Below are 19,184 nucleotides of genomic sequence, written 5' to 3' on the forward strand. Positions count from 1 at the left end.
TCTGTCATTACATGACATTACTTGTTAAAGTGTAGGACTTTATGCCAGTCAATGCCTTTGTAAAATATATTGTGGAAGGCATTTTAGTAAGATGCCTGAATTAATTGCAATGTGTGTGCTCTGTGCAGATTTAAGCCATATGTATGCCTTACCATGCTCGGAGTGTAGATTTGGCCTGCAAAGCCAATACCACACAGCACACCATATACTTCAGCGGCAGCTCCAATGGCTAAGCATGGTTAGACATGCAGACTGTGGCTAGCAGTAGGGTCACTATGTGATAACTGGATTGGGTTGGAAATGAAAGTGTGATGATCACCTGCATATTCTGCATCTTCTAATAGTCGCTGGCTTTAGGCTGAGTGTGCTGAGATTTGAACGGCTTCTCTTCTATTTGAAAGCTAATGACAAGTCTTTGAATTGTTACTACATTGAGGAAAGCATCTATCTTTTCTATGCATCATCATCATCATAGGCAGCCCCTCGAAATTGAGGAAGGCTTGCTTCCACTCTCAAAGTGAGTTCTCAGGTGACTGTACAGTCCAATACGGGAATTAGTCTTTGTCACAGATGGGACAGACAGTGGTTGAAGGAAAGGGTGGGTGGGGAGCCTGGTTTGCCGCATGCTCCTTCTGCTGCCTGCACTTGCTTTCTGCATGCTCTCGACGATGAGACTCAAGGTGCTCAGCGCCCTCCCGAATTTTCTTCCTCCACTTAGGGCGGTCTTTGGCCAGGGACTCCCAGGTGTCGGTGGAGATGTTGCATTTTTTCAAGGAGGCTTTGAGGGTGTCCTTGAAACATTTCCACTGCCCACCTGGGGATTGTCTGCCATGTAGTAGTTCCGAGTAGAGCGCTTGCTTGGGAGTCTTGTGTCAGGCAAGCGGACAATGTGGCTCGCCCAACGGAGCTGGTCGAGTGTGGACAATGCTTCAATGCTGGGGATGTTGGCCTGATCGAGAACACTGACGTTGGTGTGTCTCTCCTCCCAGGGGATGTGCAGGATCTTGTGGAGATATCGTTGGTGGTATTTCTCCAGCGATTTGAGGTGTCTACTGTATATGTTCCACGTCTCTGAGCCATACAGGAGGGCGGGTATCACTACAGCCCTGTAGATCATAAGCTTGGTGCACTGAAGGCGGTGTTGGACCTCCTTTTCAATGTCTGCCCTTGCTGATAGTAGGCTCCTGAGGTATGGAAAGTGGTCCACATTGTCCAAGGCCGCGCCGTGGATTTTGATGACTGGGGGCAGTGCTGTGTGGCGGGGTCAGGTTGGTGGAGGACATTTGTTACAGTACGCGGACGATGCTTGCATCTGCGCACATTCAGAGGCTGAACTTCAAGCTATCGTCAACATCTTCACTGAGGCATATGAAAGCACGGGCCTTACTCTAAACTTTTCTATGCAAATCATCCTCAACACGCGCACTGCATACATGCACAATGAGTTAACAAGCATTTATTCTCTCTGTTTTCACTATTTACATATTGCCACATTCAAAGAACCAAAAGAAGCAGTTATTTTTAAAGTTGTGTTCTTCAGTTTAATTACTGTCCAACTAAGCATTGTAATAACCTTTGATACAAGGGCCCAGATTTTACGTTGATTATAATGGTGAGGCTAACAGTGCTCACCATTATTATGGATTGAATCTGACAGCAACTACCTGAGTATGCACATGCACAGTTAAATACGGAAATCCAGAGGTTGTGGTCTGAATTATTCTGCTCCTCCAAAGACTGCGCTATAACAGTACCTTGCTGATAGACTTGGCATTGAAATCAATGTAAGGGCATGAAGTTGCAGTATTTACCCACTAGTTACCCACTAAATATGGCAGAAAAAGTTCGAGCCGGTGCATTTAGGTGTAAGTGAATTTTTAATGGTGTGATAAGTCATAATTACTGCCAAACAACCTCTCTGGCACTGAAAATTTAATTTTACAAGTGTGATGTCTCATTCTATCATAATTGAATTAGTGTTGGAGATTTTTTTTTTAATTATGTTTTACTTTTATCTCTCTCTCTTAATCCCATTTTTCATTTCCTCTCTTTATTTTGCTTTCTGTACATGATTTAAATCTAATTTATACTTCCTGGTTTATACTTCCTGGTTTGGATTCTGCATGTCTCAAGTAAGGATTCTTCAATCTGACTGGTTGAAGAACCACGCTTTTGCTTTCCCTGCTTACACATGCAACAAATCCTCTGTAGAGGGCGCCGTGCTGGATCAGACACCCTCTGCTCAAAAGCCCGCCTAAACTCTGTGGGCAGCTTTCAGCGTAGTGAATGGCGAGCACCATTCCTTCACTGTTGACTGCAAAATTCAGGCCATAATGTTGGGCAATTGTACCTTCCTTGGATGTTTGAGGGTATTCTTGCCTGTTGTCTCAAATGAGTGTTAACAGATTTTGGTACCACAAATATGTAACACTACATATTTTACAGTTTTTACAAGTAATAATTTTACCTCCTTATCAGTAAACTGTGCTTTTCTGAGCATTTCATTTTGCAGACATGTATTTTTGGTGTACATTCATTGTATCATTATTCCATGAAGAACAGTCTGTTTTTGATGGATGTTCAAATTATTGGTTAAACAACTTCCGTGTGTACAGAGGCAAAACTATTTATTTTGCAGACACAATTTCATGTGCTGAGTGGATAATCAAGGCCTTAAATCTATGTCTCCGTGACCAGGATTCAACTCCCTCCGAGACAGAATTAGGGTTTCCTTTTTTCTTTGTCTGTTCGGAGCCTAAAGAAATAATATTTGGGTAGTCAAGTCACAATAAACATGACTCACAGGTCCATTAATGCTTCCTTCATGTGGACTATTTGAGCTTTGTAGTGAAGGCTATCTCATTTACATTTATATTAACATTTTGTAGTACATGTGGGTACTGGTTTTATCAGAAAGACTTCACATATGTGCTGAAGAGGTCAGTTCCAGTATATGGTGTTGTGACATATACATAATTACGCAAGTTCCCATTGCCAGTCATTAAACAAAAAAGACTACAAAGGTACCAATATCACTCAGGTGTGAAACTGTATTTTGCTAACACTATTGCTGTGCATCCCAATGATGACCCTTTAGATACGTATATAAACATATAGGTTTCCTCACTCACCATGCATGTGTGATCAGGCCAAAATATTTTCTGCTTTCTAAAACAGAAAAACAAAGCGAGGCAACATAACTGTTCTAAATTACCTGCTGATAATAAAAAAAACAATCAGAAGTCCTTGTGTAAGAATTTATTTTTGTAATTAGAAAAAGAATCCCAATTTTCATTCTAAATCCAGTTGCTTGCAGTTTGGATAGCCAGAGCACATTATTTGAATTGCTTCTAATGTACAAATAAAGAGACTAAAATGTGTAAGTACAATTCTGTCAGAATTAGCAGAGGAATAAATTAAGTACTGTAATAATAAATAAATGTTGTATCGGAATTGTGTCAGTAAAACGGTTTACACCATAACATGCTATAAGCAGTCACATGCCTTCTATGATAATAGTCACTTTAAGATTGTTCTGCAATTGCAATTGGTATCACCAATAAAGATTATTTTAAAAATAATAAAAAATAATCTTTGTGGTTCTAGCACCCATCACTGGCCATTCTGGAAAAATTAGACATAATTTCCAAGGTTGGTCTTTGCAGTCTTGATGTTTGTTCCTGTAAGATTTATATTATGGACCAACGATTTACATTGTACCAGTAAGAACATGATTGTCCTGATAAAAATCCATTTACATTTTAAATGTTTCGCATGCAAATTATAAATGCCAACTAGTTTAAAAATAGTATGCCAACTAGTTTAAGGACGTTTAAGTCATATATCTGAAAGGGGCGTGGATTCAGTTCAAATTGACCATTGAGGCAAATCAGAGGAGAGATACTGGGCCAAAAATTACTGGAGCAGTGCATCTCGCGATGAGCGCCGTGAATTGGATTTCTTTCCTCACCCTTCAGGAAGTATTATTTTTGGGTCGCAAATTGCTGGAAGTGCAAATTGATAATGGCGCTGCGTGATCAACAGGGCATCGGGGACCTCCTGAAGGTCGAGTCCTTAACCAATTAAATCCAAGGATAAGGAAAGAGAGTGAATGATGGGGCAGGAAATAGGGTGAATTAGAGTCATTAGATACAGAAAGAGAAATGAAGAGACGGAAAGAAAGATTGAATTGAGAGAAAAAAAGAGACCGAAAAGAAAATTAAAATCAAAAAATTTAAAATTTAAATTTAAGAAAACTCTAGGAACAATTTACTACCTGCAGGAGTGAGACTCCACAGGTTCAATCGTTGTCTTTTTGGGCCAGAGAGGTTGAGTTTCATGTCAAGCAAGATTCATTTGTATTTACAACACAAATCCAACAATTTCTTGATACTCATGGGGAGGTTGACGGCGACCTCTATCTTTTGTGAGGTTAACGACGGTGTGGCGCAAATCGTCCAGCAATTTATGGCGATTCGCAACTCATGGCGTACCTCTCCCGTGTCACAAATTGCTGGGCTTTTTACGCATTAATAATGGCGGGCACCGTGAGCTCGCCATTATTTTTCAAGAAATTTCTGGCCCAATTAATTTAGAAGGGAAATTGCCCACTCCAGATCAGCCATGGATTAGGAAAAGGGGAGGTGCAAAGAGACCTGGGTGTCATGGTACATCAGTCATTGAAGGTTGGCGTGCAGGTACAGCAGGCGGTTAAGAAAGCAAATGGCATGTTGGCCTTCATAGCGAGGGGATTTGAGTACAAGGGCAGGGAGGTGTTGCTACAATTGTACAGGGCCTTGGTGAGGCCACACCTGGAGTATTGTGTACAGTTTTGGTCTCCTAACCTGAGGAAGGACATTCTTGCTATTGAGGGAGTGCAGCGAAGGTTCACCAGACTGATTCCCGGGATGGCGGGACTGACCTATCAAGAAAGACTGGATCAACTGGGCTTGTATTCACTGGAGTTCAGAAGAATGAGAGGGGACCTCATAGAAACGTTTAAAATTCTGACGGGGTTAGACAGGTTAGATGCAGGAAGAATGTTCCCAATGTTGGGGAAGTCCAGAACCAGGGGACACAGTCGAAGGATAAGGGGGAAGCCATTTAGGACCGAGATGAGGAGGAATTTCTTCAGCCAGAGAGTGGTGAACCTGTGGAATTCTCTACCACAGAAAGTTGTTGAGGCCAATTCACTAAATATATTCAAAAAGGAGTTAGATGAAGTCCTTACTACTAGGGGAATCAAGGGGTATGGTGAGAAAGCAGGAATGGGGTACTGAAGTTGCATGTTCAGCCATGAACTCATTGAATGGCGGTGCAGGCTAGAAGGGCCGAATGGCCTACTCCTGCACCTATTTTCTATGTTTCTATGATCTCATTGAAGGGCAGAACAGGCTCACGGGGATAAATGGCCTCTTCCTGTTCCTATGCACCTATTGTTCTTCCCGTTGGTACATTCTGAGCGCCAAAGTTAGATCTAAAATCCACAAATTGTGGAGCATCAGGTGATGTATTGCCCCTCTGTGTGAGGTCACCTGGTTTCTATTTTAAACACTGCGGGGCGTTAAGAATTGACACAATGATAGCTCCAGCATGTTCTAGCAACCGAGCAGGGGAATTCCAGTCACTCCCACAGCGTCATAATTTATAGCTGGCATTCGCCCACGCCGAAAAGCAGATTCTTGTATCTGCACTTTCCGTTCCAAGGGATCAGGAGGTATTGACTCCCTAACTCTAAATTACATGAACACAAAATGTACTTTCCATGTGTGGAATGGTGTATCTAGCCTCCTTTGTGGATGCCAATTGGTCAAAATCACAACGAACCCCTAAAAAAAGCATAATTAGTACCACCTCATACTTTTAAAATGAAGTAGTTTTATTGTTGTTGTTGACTCATATGTCTGGCGCGTTTTGCGATGGGCGGAGGAGAGTTCATTTTCGTGACACATATACAACAATAGTTTGAGTTCATTTTTGTACATTTATGAATCGTGTTTAACCTTTTTTTTCGTCAGTAAGATATTTGTGTTGAGAAAAGAAAAATCCGCAATTTTTTCAAATTGGAAACTTTGCTGACAGAAAGTTAATAAAACTCCCGAGGTACTTTAAACATTTTCCTTGCAGCGAAAACATTTCAAGGCAATTTTCTGAAACTTTCAGTGCCGCTATAATCATTTACTGTTGACAGATGCTTAGGAAAAATATTTCAAATAGTCGATAAATATTTGCAAAATGCAGCCGGGGAATTATCTGGTGGGAAAAATCTTCCTCAATCGCCAACATGGCATGCACGAAATTATTTTTTGCAATTTGCAGAAATAATCAATGTTCTGGGCATCGTTCGAATGGCTGCAAAAGGACAACTACAATGTCTTTTAGCAGAGAGTTAGGAGCAGGGGTTAAGCCCATGCCAACACATCTGACGACAAAAACGGGAAATGCTGGAAACACTCAACAGGTCAGGCAACATCTGGAGAGAACAGACGCATTGAAACGTCAATTTGTCTGCTTTCTCCAGAGATGCTGCCTGATCTTTTGAGTGTTTTCAGCATTTTTAACTTTTGTTTCAGATTTCCAGTAGTTATTTGTTTAGAAACAGCTTTTCAATTTTTACACTATTATTTGCTACAAGCCCACATACCTGCCCTAGTGGTGGCCCTTAGATGTGAAAATCGTGTATTGCCACTCAATACTGTTCTGAAATTGCCTTTGTCAAAAGCGTCAATAAAGCTTTTATTATTAAATAACATGAAATATCCATTGTGGCTCAGCAGACAGCCTGGAAGATTCTTCATGGTCATTTCCAAGGATGAGTCCTGATGTCAGCTCCTTCCTGTAAGTGCACCAGACTGATTCCCGGGATGGCGGGACTGACATATCAAAAAAGACTGGATCAACTGGGCTTGTATTCACTGGAGTTCAGAAGAATGAGAGGGGATCTCATAGAAACGTTTAAAATTCTGATAGGTTTAGACAGGTTAGATGTAGGAAGAATGTTCCCAATGTTGGGGAAGTCCAGAACCAGGGGTCACAGTCTAAGGATAGGGGTAAGCCATTTAGTACCGAGATGAGGAGAAACTTCTTCATCCAGAGAGTGGTGAACCTGTGGAATTCTCTACCACAGAAAGTTGTTGAGGCCAATTCACTAAATATATTCAAAAAGGAGTTAGATGTAGTCCTTACTACTCGGGGGATCAAGGGGTATGGCGAGAAAGCAGGAATGGGGTACTGAAGTTGCATGTTCAGCCATGAACTCATTGAATGGTGGTGCAGGCTCGAAGGGCCGAATAGCCTACTCCTGCACCTATTTTCTACGTTTTCTATGTAAGCTTATTTGGCTTACTGCACCAAATATTATTCTGCATTATTAACTCCAGGAACAAGAACTATCTCGAGAAATAAATAAAAAGCCAAGAATGGGGAGAAGGATGGTCAAAGCACTATTCTGCGCTGGTGGAAAAGGTAACAATTTATGGGTGCTTCCCTAAGGATAAAACAGACTGGCATGAGAGGAAGGTAGATTTAATTCTAAGGTTTGCTCACTTATACATATGCAAAACAAGCAATAAGATCTGATGTAGTTGTGCTTTCTGTACTGTGATTATCTCTACCTTTATTATAGAAAGCAGAGCAATGTTTACAGATTGGTAGATAAACTAACTCATCCTGTTTCACCTGGTGCAGCGTATGGTTATTGATCATTCTAGTATCATTCATTCAGTTTGTTTCATTTATAAACAAATTATGATCGATTTTCCTGTTTGTACCAAGTCTTCAATTCTTCCATTGATCATGAAAACTAGTTGATCTGTGCATCTTTGCAGGAAATAACCGAGGGGCAGGGGAAACGATAGAATTGAAACATTACATTCTTTTGAATATATACTAACAGAAGTGAATTAAAACCTTTCTAATTTGCTTCCTTTGCCCTTCCTTTCTATTTATTTACAGCTGTTGTCCATAAAGATTGTTGATCCCAATATAATAGATTTATATGTAATGTTTCTGCATTTTTAGAGGAATCAGCACCAACTCCAGCTCCTACCATGGGAAGTATTGCAATGGAAGGTTGCAAATTCTGAGAATATAGTTCTCTGTTTTTGTGGGAGAAATCCACAGGTACTTGTATCCAACGCAATGTCAGCCATCTCAGACTGAATCCAACACATTTGTGTCCAGCCAATCAAGTATTTAATATGACCTGATTTTAATTTCAAAATCACTTTAAAATGTTTTACTTTGCCAAAATTGAAATGAGAAGAATTTAGACGATAATTTCTTAATGTTTCTTTTAAACCTGCAGGAAAATAACACCTTCGGTCCAGCAATGTTTTGCTATTTTACATCTGCCACTATGGGAATCACTTTGAAACCTTTTTTTGAAAAGTATTTGAAATATTAATGTATGACATTGCAATAAATTGCACCATTATGCTAATAATTATATCAATACATAATGTATGAAAGATAATGTACCTAACTGACTAACATACAGAGATAATTCATGATTAGTTGTCCCTAGTTGTAATTCACTGATGATATTTTACAGGATTCTAAAATTATCCATGCAATATCTTATATTGAAAAAAAAACACATTGTAATGAATGGCAATCCTTTCCGCTTAGTACTTTCATGCACAGCACGTTATATTAGTAACTTTGTTTGCTAATAGGGGTCAGTCACCATTTTCTATTCAATTTTGCACATTATGTGGACTCCCTTTAGTGTATGTAAGAATAATACATTACTGTAATTGTGACATTATAGGGCATATATAAATTATAATCTAGCTTCCTAGCAAAAGTCTTTATTTCACCACCATGCAACTTCATTGATGAGGTAATAATGAAGAGGTCTATTAAATATTGCATATTTTAGTACATTAAATAAATATTTAAGTATAATACCTATCACAAAGCTTTCTATTTTCTTTCATGATATTAATTTTCTATTACTACCTGTCAATGATTTCTAAATGCAGTATTGAGGGGATTCCCGTTAAGTTGGTAATATTTTGCTTATACAGGGAATCGCTTGACAAGCATTAAGCAGTTTTAATACAAGAAAACGTATGGACAATGTGGCTGCAATAAAATATTATCTGATTTTTAAATTGCTAGATTATAAAGGCAAGCAAATGGCATTTAAAAGAAAATGTAGAGTATGTAGGCCTATTGAGGTCCATTCATTTGGAGTGAGATCCACTCCATTTGGTTTAAAAATGATACCAATTTAATACCTAAAATTAAACACAGCATCACATTTTTAATGTTTTTGCAACTGTCTGTGTTTGATCATTTAAGTCTCATTGTAATGATGCTGAGTGTTTTGAAGAAAAACAAGACTTGCATTTATATAGTGCCTTTCACGACCACTGAACGTCCCAAACCGTTTAGAGTCAATGAAGTACTTTCGATGTGTAGTCACTGTTGTAATGTGAGAAACGCGGCAGCCAATTTGCGCGCAACAAACTCCCACAAACAGCAATGTGATAATGACCAGATTTTGTTATGTTGGCTGAGAAATAAATATTGGCCAGGACACCGGGGATAACTCCTCTGCTCTTCTTTGAAATAGTATCATGGGATCTTTTACATCCATCAGAGAGCAGACAGGGCCTTGGTTTAACGTCTCATCCGAAAGATGGCACATCTGACAGTGCAGCACTCCCTCAGCACTGCATTGGAGTGTCAGCCTGGTGTCTCACAGCTCACAAGTAAGCAAGAGCAGATGGTGGAGACAGGGACAGCAGTGGAGAATCCTCGCCAGAGAGCACAGGATGCTCCTAGCTCTGGTCAACTGCATGCAGATGCTGAGCCTTGGGGGCCGTACAGAAAGGTGATCCCGGAGGTGCAGGAAGAAATGCAGGGGGCTCTGACAGGTTTTGTGAACGTGATGTCTGCATATGTTCAGAAAATGGAGGAGTCCATCTCCAACACGAACACCACCTTGTCACAGGCATTGGCGATTGTAGGCTCCTCCGTGGATAGGATGGCCACCTGCATGGAGCAGTAATGCACCACTCATACGAGCACATGGTCTCTATGGATAATAGATAGCTATCTATGGAGGATAGATGACTATGAATAGAGAATAGATGGCAGAGGCTTATACACCTCCTCTCTAAGAGGGATGTCAGTGCAGACTTGGGTCCTCATGGCCCCACTAATGTGCAGCAAGGTGCTCTCCAGTTCCTTGGCAATAGGGAAATGAGCAGGCTGCCTCTACCTCTGCTGAAACCACAGGTGTAGCACCTTGTAGAAGCACGCAGAAGAAAAAGATGACATACGGGTAGATTCACAAGGGTAGCCAATTGGGTGTGTTTTCCAATGTTTATGTAAAGTTTACGTTAATGTGCTGTCAAACATAAAAATCTTTATTTTCTCCACTTTTCTGTCTTAGACACATTTGTGTGCACCTTTGCAAGTGGCTTAGTGAGTTGCAGTGAATGGTGAGACATAACAGTACCTCCAGCAATGGTGCTGAGTGGGAAAGGAATGGCTTGGTCAGGAAGGGATGCTTTATGGTGTTAATGTGGGGTGGTGCCAACCTGGCACATCATGTGGCAGCCATATGGGTGTACAGCGGCAAGTTAATTAAATCTGGCCAGGATGAGGCCATCCCTGGCAGCAATGTGCTCGGGTGTTGATGCTGTGTCCGGTGCAGCTTCAGGTGATTGCGGAGAAGGTTGGTGGTGTTGTTGTTGGTGCTGCTGGTGTTGGGGCTCATCGTGGTCAGATTCTGAGGACCAAGATGAGACTGTACAAACGGCACCCATGTTGATGGACTAGATGGCAGGTGAATTAGAGATGACAGAAGCAATCTGTCAATGGTGAGAGAGGTTCTTCCCATGAGGTGACACTGGATGGAGACTTTGGTGGAAAGATTTGCAGCTTGCAGAAAACTCAATCTGTGCTGGCAATGTAGTCAGCAACAGCTTCTGTCTGAGGAAAGTGACCAGCTGTCAGTTAGGAGTGTTTATAGTACATTTCATGCTGCCAACTAATCAGCTGGAGCAATGGCCACTCAACTCCCACCTCAGGTTGACAGGCGTAATCCTGAGCAGCGTGGCTCCCGTGTCCACACAGGTAAATTTAAAATGTAGGGGGAAAAGGCTCTTAACTGTCTGAAAACAAGGTTATAATGATTTCAATTAGGTCGCCCGCCTCTGCCAGTCAGGTTGCTGCTGCACTGGCAAATGCGCCCGAGGGAAAGGCGCGTGGCGGCGGGATGACAGCGGGTTCCTGACCTGCTCCCAAAAATATCAACTTTCTCGCCCGACTCGCCTTCATTCCCGCCTGCATGGACCCCAGAAAATTCTGGCAAGGAGTCTGTTTGGGTTTTGAGCAGGAAGCAATGCCACCTGTGGGAAACAGAACTAAGTTGCCTACAATGTGTTGATACACGCATTAGAAATGACGGCTTGGGACTGTGCTGACTTGATGCACATCAAACTAATGTGTGTGTCTGTTCCTCATCATCTTGTACACCTAATTGTCCCCAAGCTACCCAACATGAAAGCTGGCTGTGTGTGTGTGTGTGTGTGTGTGTGTGTCTCTCTCTCTCGCTTCTGCATCATCTTGCACACACAGCCAGCCTTCATGATGGGGGAGCTTGGGGACAATTAGGTGTGCAAGATAATGAGGAACAGACACACACACAGCTGCCCCAGCATGAAGGCTGGCTGTGTGTGTGTGTCTCTCGCTTCTGCATCATCTTGAACACACACAGCCTTCATGCTGGGGGAGCTTTGGGACAAGGCATGGAACATAAGAATTAGGAGCAGGAGTAGGCCATTCTGCCTCTCGAGCCTGCTCCCCTATTTAATAAGAGCACAGAAGATGATGAGGAACAGAGACATGCACACACACCACCTCCATCCTTGGGGAACTTTGGGGACAAGGTGTGGAAGAGGATGAGGAACAGAGAGAGACACGCACACAGCTCCCCCAGCATGAAAGCTGTATGTGTGTGTGTCTCTGTTCCTCATTATCTTGCACACAGCCTCTATGCTGGGGGAGCGTTTGGGGACAAGGTGTGGAAGATGTTGAGGAACAGAGACACACACACACACACACACAGCCTTCATGCTGGGGGAGCTTGGGGATAAGAAAGTGTGCAAGATGATGAGGAACAGAGAGACACACATCTCCCCAAGCATGAAAGCTGTGTGTGTGTGTATCTCTCTCTCTCTGTTCCTCATCATCTTACACACAGCCTCCATCCTGTGGGAGCTTTGGGGGCAATTAGGTGAACAAGACAATGAGGAACAGAGATACACACAGCCTCCATGCTGGGGGAGCTTGGGGACAATTAGGGAAACAAGATGAGGAGGAGAAACACGGCCTCCATCCTGGGGGAGATTTGGGGCCAAGGTGTTGAAGATGACGAGCAACTTCTTCTCTTAGGCGGTCCCTTGTATCGAGGATGACTTGCTTCCACATCGAAAGGGGATGAGTTCACAGGTGTTTCAATGAAGCACCTAAATAATCCAGGTCCCGAACTTCATGTTGAAGGATGGAAGATGCCTGTGCATGGATTTTTTTTTAAACATGTGGTGGCCGTTGCACACCAGCCACCACACGGGCTTGACAGAGATAGGTCTTGGTCCAGTGGCAAGGATTGACCAAGACGACTGGAGACCGGCTCTGCTGCACGGACCTAGTGCGCACACATAACACATATAAGAACATAAGAACATAAGAATTAGGAACAGGAGTAGGCCATCTAGTCTCTCGAGCCTGCCCCGCCATTCAATAAGATCATGGCTGATCTGGTCGTGGACTCAGCTCTACTTACCCGCCCTCTCCCCGTAACCCTTAATTCCCTTATTGGTTAAAAATCTATCTATCTTTGACTTGAAAACATTCAATGAGCTAGCCTCAACTGCTTCCTTGGGCAGAGAATTCCACAGATTCACAACCCTCTGGGAGAAGAAATTTTTTCTCAACTCGGTTTTAAATTGGCTCCTCCGTATTTTGAGGCTGTGCCCCCTAGTTCTAGTCTCCCCCACCAATGGAAACAACCTCTCTGCCTCTATCTTGTCTATCCCTTTCATGATTTTAAATGTTTCTCTATAAGATCACCCCTCATCCTTCTGAACTCCAAGGAGTAAAGACCCAGTCTACTCAATCTATCATCATAAGGTAACCCCCTCATTTCTGGAATCAGCCTAGTGAATCGTCTCTGTACCCCTTCCAAAGCTAGTATATCCTTCTTTAAGTAAGGTGACCAAAACTGCACACAGTACTCCAGGTGCGGCCTTACCAATACCTTATACAGTTGCAGCAAGACCTCCCTGCTTTTGTACTCCATCCCTTTCGCAATGAAGGCCAATATTCCATTTGCCTTCCTGATTACCTGCTGCACCTGCAAACTAACCTTTTGGCTTTCATGCACAAGGACTCTTACATCCGGTCCAGGGTGTCCTTGGAGATGGAGCACGCGGTGTCCACCGGTACGCTCGCGGCCTTCCACGAGAGGTGGGCACCGGAGGGACTGGAGTGCATCATCACGCCCGGCAACCAAATTTTAATTTGATTTTACGTTTTTAAGTTTAATTTGTTTTAATTGCCGGTGCTTTTAGTGTCCCCCTTCCCTTTTATAGGGGGCACTGGGGAAAATTGTGATTTTAGTGCCCAAAAAAAAAACCAAAAAAAGAAAAACACAAAAAAAAACAAAAAAAGGGGGAAAAAAAGGGCCTTGTAAATGTCTGGAGTGTCACTCAGGTCGGGTGGCACCGTTTAATGTTTTATGTTTTCGCAGGTGAACTCCAAAAAGAGTTTCATGCACAAGGACTCTTACATCCGGTCCAGGGTGTCCTTGGAGATGGAGCACGCGGTGTCCACCGGTACGCTCGCGGCCTTCCGCGAGAGGTAGGCACCGGAGGGACTGGAGTGCATCATCACGCCCGGCAACCAAATTTTAATTTGATTTTACGTTTTAAAGTTTAATTTGTTTTCATTGCCGGTGCTTTTAGTGTCCCCCTCCCCTTTTATAGGGGGCACTGGAAAAATTTGATTTTAGCGCCCCAAAAAAACCACAAAAAAAAAAAGGGGCCTTGAAAATGTCTGCTGTGTCACCCAGGTCGGGTGGCATGGTTTTAATGTTTATGTTTTTGCAGGTAAACTCAAAAGAGTTTCATGCACAAGGACCCTCAGGTCCGTTTGCACCACAGCATGTTGTAATTTCTCCCCATTCAAATAATATTCCCTTTTACTGTTTTTTTTCCCCAAGGTGGATGACCTCACACTTTCCGACATTGTAATCCATCTGCCAAACCTTAGCCCATTCGCTTAACCTATCCAAATCTCCTTGCAGTCTCTCTGAGTCCTCTACACAACCCGCTTTCCCACTAATCTTAGTGTCATCTGCAAATTTTGTTGCACTACACTCTGTCCCCTCTTCTAGGTCATCTATGTATATTGTAAACAGTTGTGGTCCCAGCACTGATCCCTGTGGCACACCACTAACCACTGATTTCCAACCGGAAAAGGACCCATTTATCCCGACTCTCTGCTTTCTGTTCGCCAGCCAATTCTCTATCCATGCTAATACATTTCCTCTGACTCCGCGTACCTTTATCTTCTGTAGTAACCTTTTGTGTGGCACCTTATCGAATGCCTTTTGGAAATCTAAATACACCACATCCATCGGTACACCTCTATCCACCATGCTCGTTATATCCTCAAAGAATTCCAGTAAGTTAGTTAATCATGATTTCCCTTTCATGAATCCATGCTGCGTCTGCTTGATTGCACTATTCCTATCCAGATGTCCCGCTATTTCTTCCTTAATGATAGTTTCAAGCATTTTCCCCACTAGAGATGTTAAACTAACCGGCCTATAGTTACCTGCCTTTTGCCTGCCCCCTTTTTTAAACAGAGGCGTTACATTAGCTGCTCTCCAATCTGCTGGTACCTCCCCAGAGTCCAGAGAATTTTGGTAGATTATAACAAATGCATCTGCTATAACTTCAGCCATCTCTTTTAATACCCTAGGATGTATTTCATCAGGACCAGGGGACTTGTCTACCTTCAGTCCCATTAGCCTGTCCAGCACTACTCCCCTAGTGATAGTGATTGTCTCAAGGTCCTCCCTTCCCACATTCCTGTGGCCTGCAAATTTTGGCATTGTTTTTGTGTCTTCCACTGTGAAGACGGAAGCAAAATAATTGTTTAAGGTCTCAGCCATTTCCACATTTCCCATTATTAAATCTCCCTTCTCATCTTCTAAGGGACCAACATTTACTTTAGTCACTCTCTTCCGTTTTATATATCGGTAAAAGCTTTTACTATCTGTTTTTATGTTTTGCGCCAGTTTACTTTCGTAATCTATCTTTCCTTTCTTTATTGCTTTCTTAGTCATTCTTTGCTGTCGTTTAAAATTTTCCCAATCTTCTAGTTTCCCACTAACCTTGGCCACCTTATACGCATTGGTTTTTAATTTGATACTCTCCTTTATTTCCTTGGTTATCCACGGCTGGTTATCACTTCTCTTGCCGCCCTTCTTTTTCACTGGAATATATTTTTTTTGCGCACTATGAAAGAGCTCCTTAAAAGTCCTCCACTGTTCCTCAATTGTGCCACCGTTTAGTCCTTGTTTCCAGTCTACTTTAGCCAACTCTGCCTTCATCCCACTGTAGTCCCCTTTGTTTAAGCATAGTACCCTCGTTTCTGATACAACTTCCTCATCCTCAATCTGTATTACAAATTCAACCATATTGTGATCACTCATTCCGAGAGGATCTTTTACGAGGAGATCGTTTATTTTTCCTGTCTCATTACACAGGACCAGATCCAAGCTGGCTTGCTCCCTTGTAGGTTCTGTAACATACTGTTCTAAGAAACAATCCGGTATGCATTCTATGAATTCCTCCTCCAGGCTACCCCCTGCGATTTGATTTGACCAATCGATATGTAGGTTAAAATCCCCCATGACTACTGTCGTTCCTTTTTCACATGCCTCCATTATTCCCTTGATTATTGCCCGCCCCACCGTGAAGTTATTATTTGGGGGCCTATAAACTACGCCGACCAGTGACTTTTTCCCCTTACTATCTCTAATCTCCACCCACAATGATTCAACATTTTGTTCATTGGAGCCAATATCATCCCTCACAACTGCCCTGATATCATCCTTTATTAACAGAGCTACCCCACCTCCTTTCCCTTCTTGCCTATCTTTCTGAATCGTCAGATACCCCTGTATGTTTAATTCACAGTCTTGGCCACCTTGCAACCATGTTTCTGTAATGGCCACCAAATCATACCCATTTGTAATGATTTGTGCCGTCAACTCATTTACTTTATTTCGAATGCTGCGTGCATTTAGGTAGAGTGTTTTCATCCTCGTTTTTAAACCATGATTTTTAGTTTTTACCCCTCCTGCAGCCCTTTTATATTCAGTGGCCCTTTTTGTTTCTTGCCTTTGGTTTCTCTGCCCTCCATTTTTACTCATCTCTTTTCTGTTTTTTGTTTTTGTCTCCTTTTTGTTTCCCTCTGTCTCCCTGCATTGGTTCCCATCCCCCTGACATATGACGAGCAACACACACTCACAACTATTTTGGTAGAACCTATAAATCAAGTGGCCCCTGATTAAAGGGGGGGCACTAAAACCGACAAATTAACATTTTACTGCAAAGTTAAAATCAAATTAAAATTTGGTTGTCGGGGGTGATGATGCGCTCCAGTCCCTCCGGTGCCCACCTCTCGCGGAAGGCTGCGAGCGTACTGGTGGACACCAAGACCGCCCTAAGTGGAGGAAGTACATCCAGGAGGGCACTGAGCACCTTGAGCCTCATCGGTGAGAGCGTGCAGAAATCAAGCGCGGGCAGGCAGCGGAAAGAGCCTGCTGCAAACCAGTCCCACCCACCCTTTCCCTCAACGACTGTCTGTCCCACCTGTGAGAGGGACTGTGGTTCTCCTATTGGACTGTTCAGCCACCTAAGAACCCATGTTAAGAGTGGAAGCAAGTCTTCCTCGCTTCCGAGGGACTGCCTATGATGTTGATGATGATGATGATGGACACCGACTCACTCACAGCTCCCCCAGCAGGAAAGGTGTGGATGATGACGAGCAGCACACTCACAGTTCCATCAGTACGGAGGCTCGTCCGCTGATTCCAAGCCTGACGTCAAATAGAGGAAGCGGCGCGTGCGAGGGGAGAAATGGCGGCGGAACAGGAAGTGCAGTGAGAGCGGGGCGGGGAGCGCGAGCGCCGCCGACACAACACACAACACAACAACAACTGGCACTTTATGGATTAAAACCCACGGCGTTCAACTCGTCTCACCCACACACAGGTCGGTTCCGTCCGCCTTTGGGTTTTTTTTTTAAATTTCAAGAAACACAAGAAAAAGGCCAGCGGCGGTGGAGCGAGCGGGCGGTGTCGAGACAGCCCCGTAACTCTAGCGGCAGGCTGTGTAGGCCTCTCGCTCTTCTCCCTCCCCACGAATCTTTCTCCCTCTCTCTAAAATCTTTGTCTATAATTACAGCTTTACCCCCTCCCCCGCCCCCCCCCCAAAAAAAAAGCCGCATGAAGGTAATCTGTCGAATTACTCGGAATGTTTTCATGTGTTGTGGGGGAGACGGCTGCTGGGGTTAAATTGTTGTGAAACTACGTTCTGAGACGCGTTGACGTTTTGCTGAAAGTTTAGACAAGGGGTTTTAAAAAAAAAAGTTTTCTTTTTCTTCTTTTGTAAAGTTTATTTTCTCCGCCTCCCTCCCAAGGAAGGTGATGTTGGAAGCAACGAATTTAAAACATTTGTAAGTTAAAACAACTCTTGTTAATCGTACAGGGAAGTGATCTCATCGAGATGATCTGACAAGGATTCTATTGTGCAAACATTATTGGTACAAACAGTCGGAGGAAACCGTGTCGGGCTCTGAATATTAGAAAGTCATTTTATATTTTATATAACGGCAAAGCACCGCTGCTCCAAGTCGAGTTTTTTTACTCTCCTTTATAAGCCGAGCTGTGTCTGGATGCAATTCCACAAAAGCCAAAGTTCATTTGCTCCTTTCTTAACGATTTATTGAAGAGAAAGCGGCTGTTTTAAGTATTAAACGTCGACAAACGATAAGGTAATTGTGTGATAACGTAAAATAAAGACGATATATACGGGTGCCCCCTCCTCATTCGCTTTAGATTGCTCTTTAATCATGTTGCAACTTTTATTTCCGCTTATCGTCACCACATCATGTTGGGTGGGAGCGATTCTGGGCTAACATGGCAGAGCTTAAAAAAATCCTCGGCGTCTTTCTATGCGAAGTTTGAAACCTTGTCTTTTTCTCCCCTATTTAAATGTTTGGTTAGCACAGTGGGGTAATTTGTTAGGCGAGATCAGTTGCTAGTATTGATGACACTGTTTAATTTGGGAAGTTTATGTTACTATTGTATTGTGCTTCAGTGAACCGATTCTGCGAAATCATAACGTATAAAAGATAAACTTTTGCGACTTTGTGTGTTTTGCCTGTGAAACATCTTCGTGTGCGACATGACCAGATAATTTTGAGGGCCTCCCTCCGTGGAGGACAAATCTGGCACGCTGTGCCTTGTTAGTGTTGGGCATATAACGTTCTTGAGCAAATCAGATCCAGTGTGCCAGCTGACCTTATTGAAATACCACAAGGCCTTTTAAGTCACTACGATCTACACTGCAGACTTCGATAGCTTGCCAAGTTGGGAAATCTTGTGAAGGTGCTTATTCTACCACGATTTCTGCAATTCCCAGTAAGATGAGTACCAGGATTGAGTTGGTGCAAGAGCAGAAAATAGCAATTGCACTCACCTCCCATTGACCTGCTTTCCCCGGGGAGAATCCAGATTTCTTTGTTCCTGTGCTGAAGTACCCCAAAGCTCAAAACAATAATGTATTCCCACAGCAGCATTGTATAATTTGATCAAGAGCTCAATCCTAATATGATTTTGTTAAATAATTGAATCTGGGTATGCAAACAAAAATCAGCTTGTCTTCCAAATGGGTTAGTTTACATTTTTACTAATGTATTAGATTTAAAAATTTAAGTAAAATCAAGTTGGTAATTGGAAAGAACAATGCACATTTAAGTTAATATATTAATTGCAAAAACAATCTCAGCAGAAGTAAGCTTAATTTTATAAAGTTGCGTAATTTTTTTTGGACCTTATTTAAAAAAAAAACTTATTGCTAAATTTAATG

General features: G+C 42.6%; 1 protein-coding gene across 4 annotated transcripts in view; it reads left to right on the forward strand.

The window, feature by feature from the left end:
* The first annotated feature begins 17,172 nt into the window (after positions 1 to 17,172).
* Positions 17,173 to 19,184, forward strand: part of sbno2b (strawberry notch homolog 2b) — a 184,904-nt gene continuing 182,892 nt past the window's right edge. For 3 of the 4 annotated variants that reach the window (XM_070859727.1, XM_070859728.1, XM_070859726.1), the window contains exon 1: positions 17,173 to 17,306. The gene's annotated coding sequence lies outside the window, so the exon portion shown is untranslated. Of the gene's footprint in view, positions 17,307 to 17,801; positions 18,088 to 19,184 lie in introns of all 4 variants that reach the window. The other variant, XM_070859729.1, reaches the window with a different exon arrangement.

Source organism: Pristiophorus japonicus, chromosome 18 (assembly GCF_044704955.1).
Source record: "Pristiophorus japonicus isolate sPriJap1 chromosome 18, sPriJap1.hap1, whole genome shotgun sequence".
Lineage (NCBI taxonomy): Eukaryota > Metazoa > Chordata > Chondrichthyes > Pristiophoridae > Pristiophorus > Pristiophorus japonicus.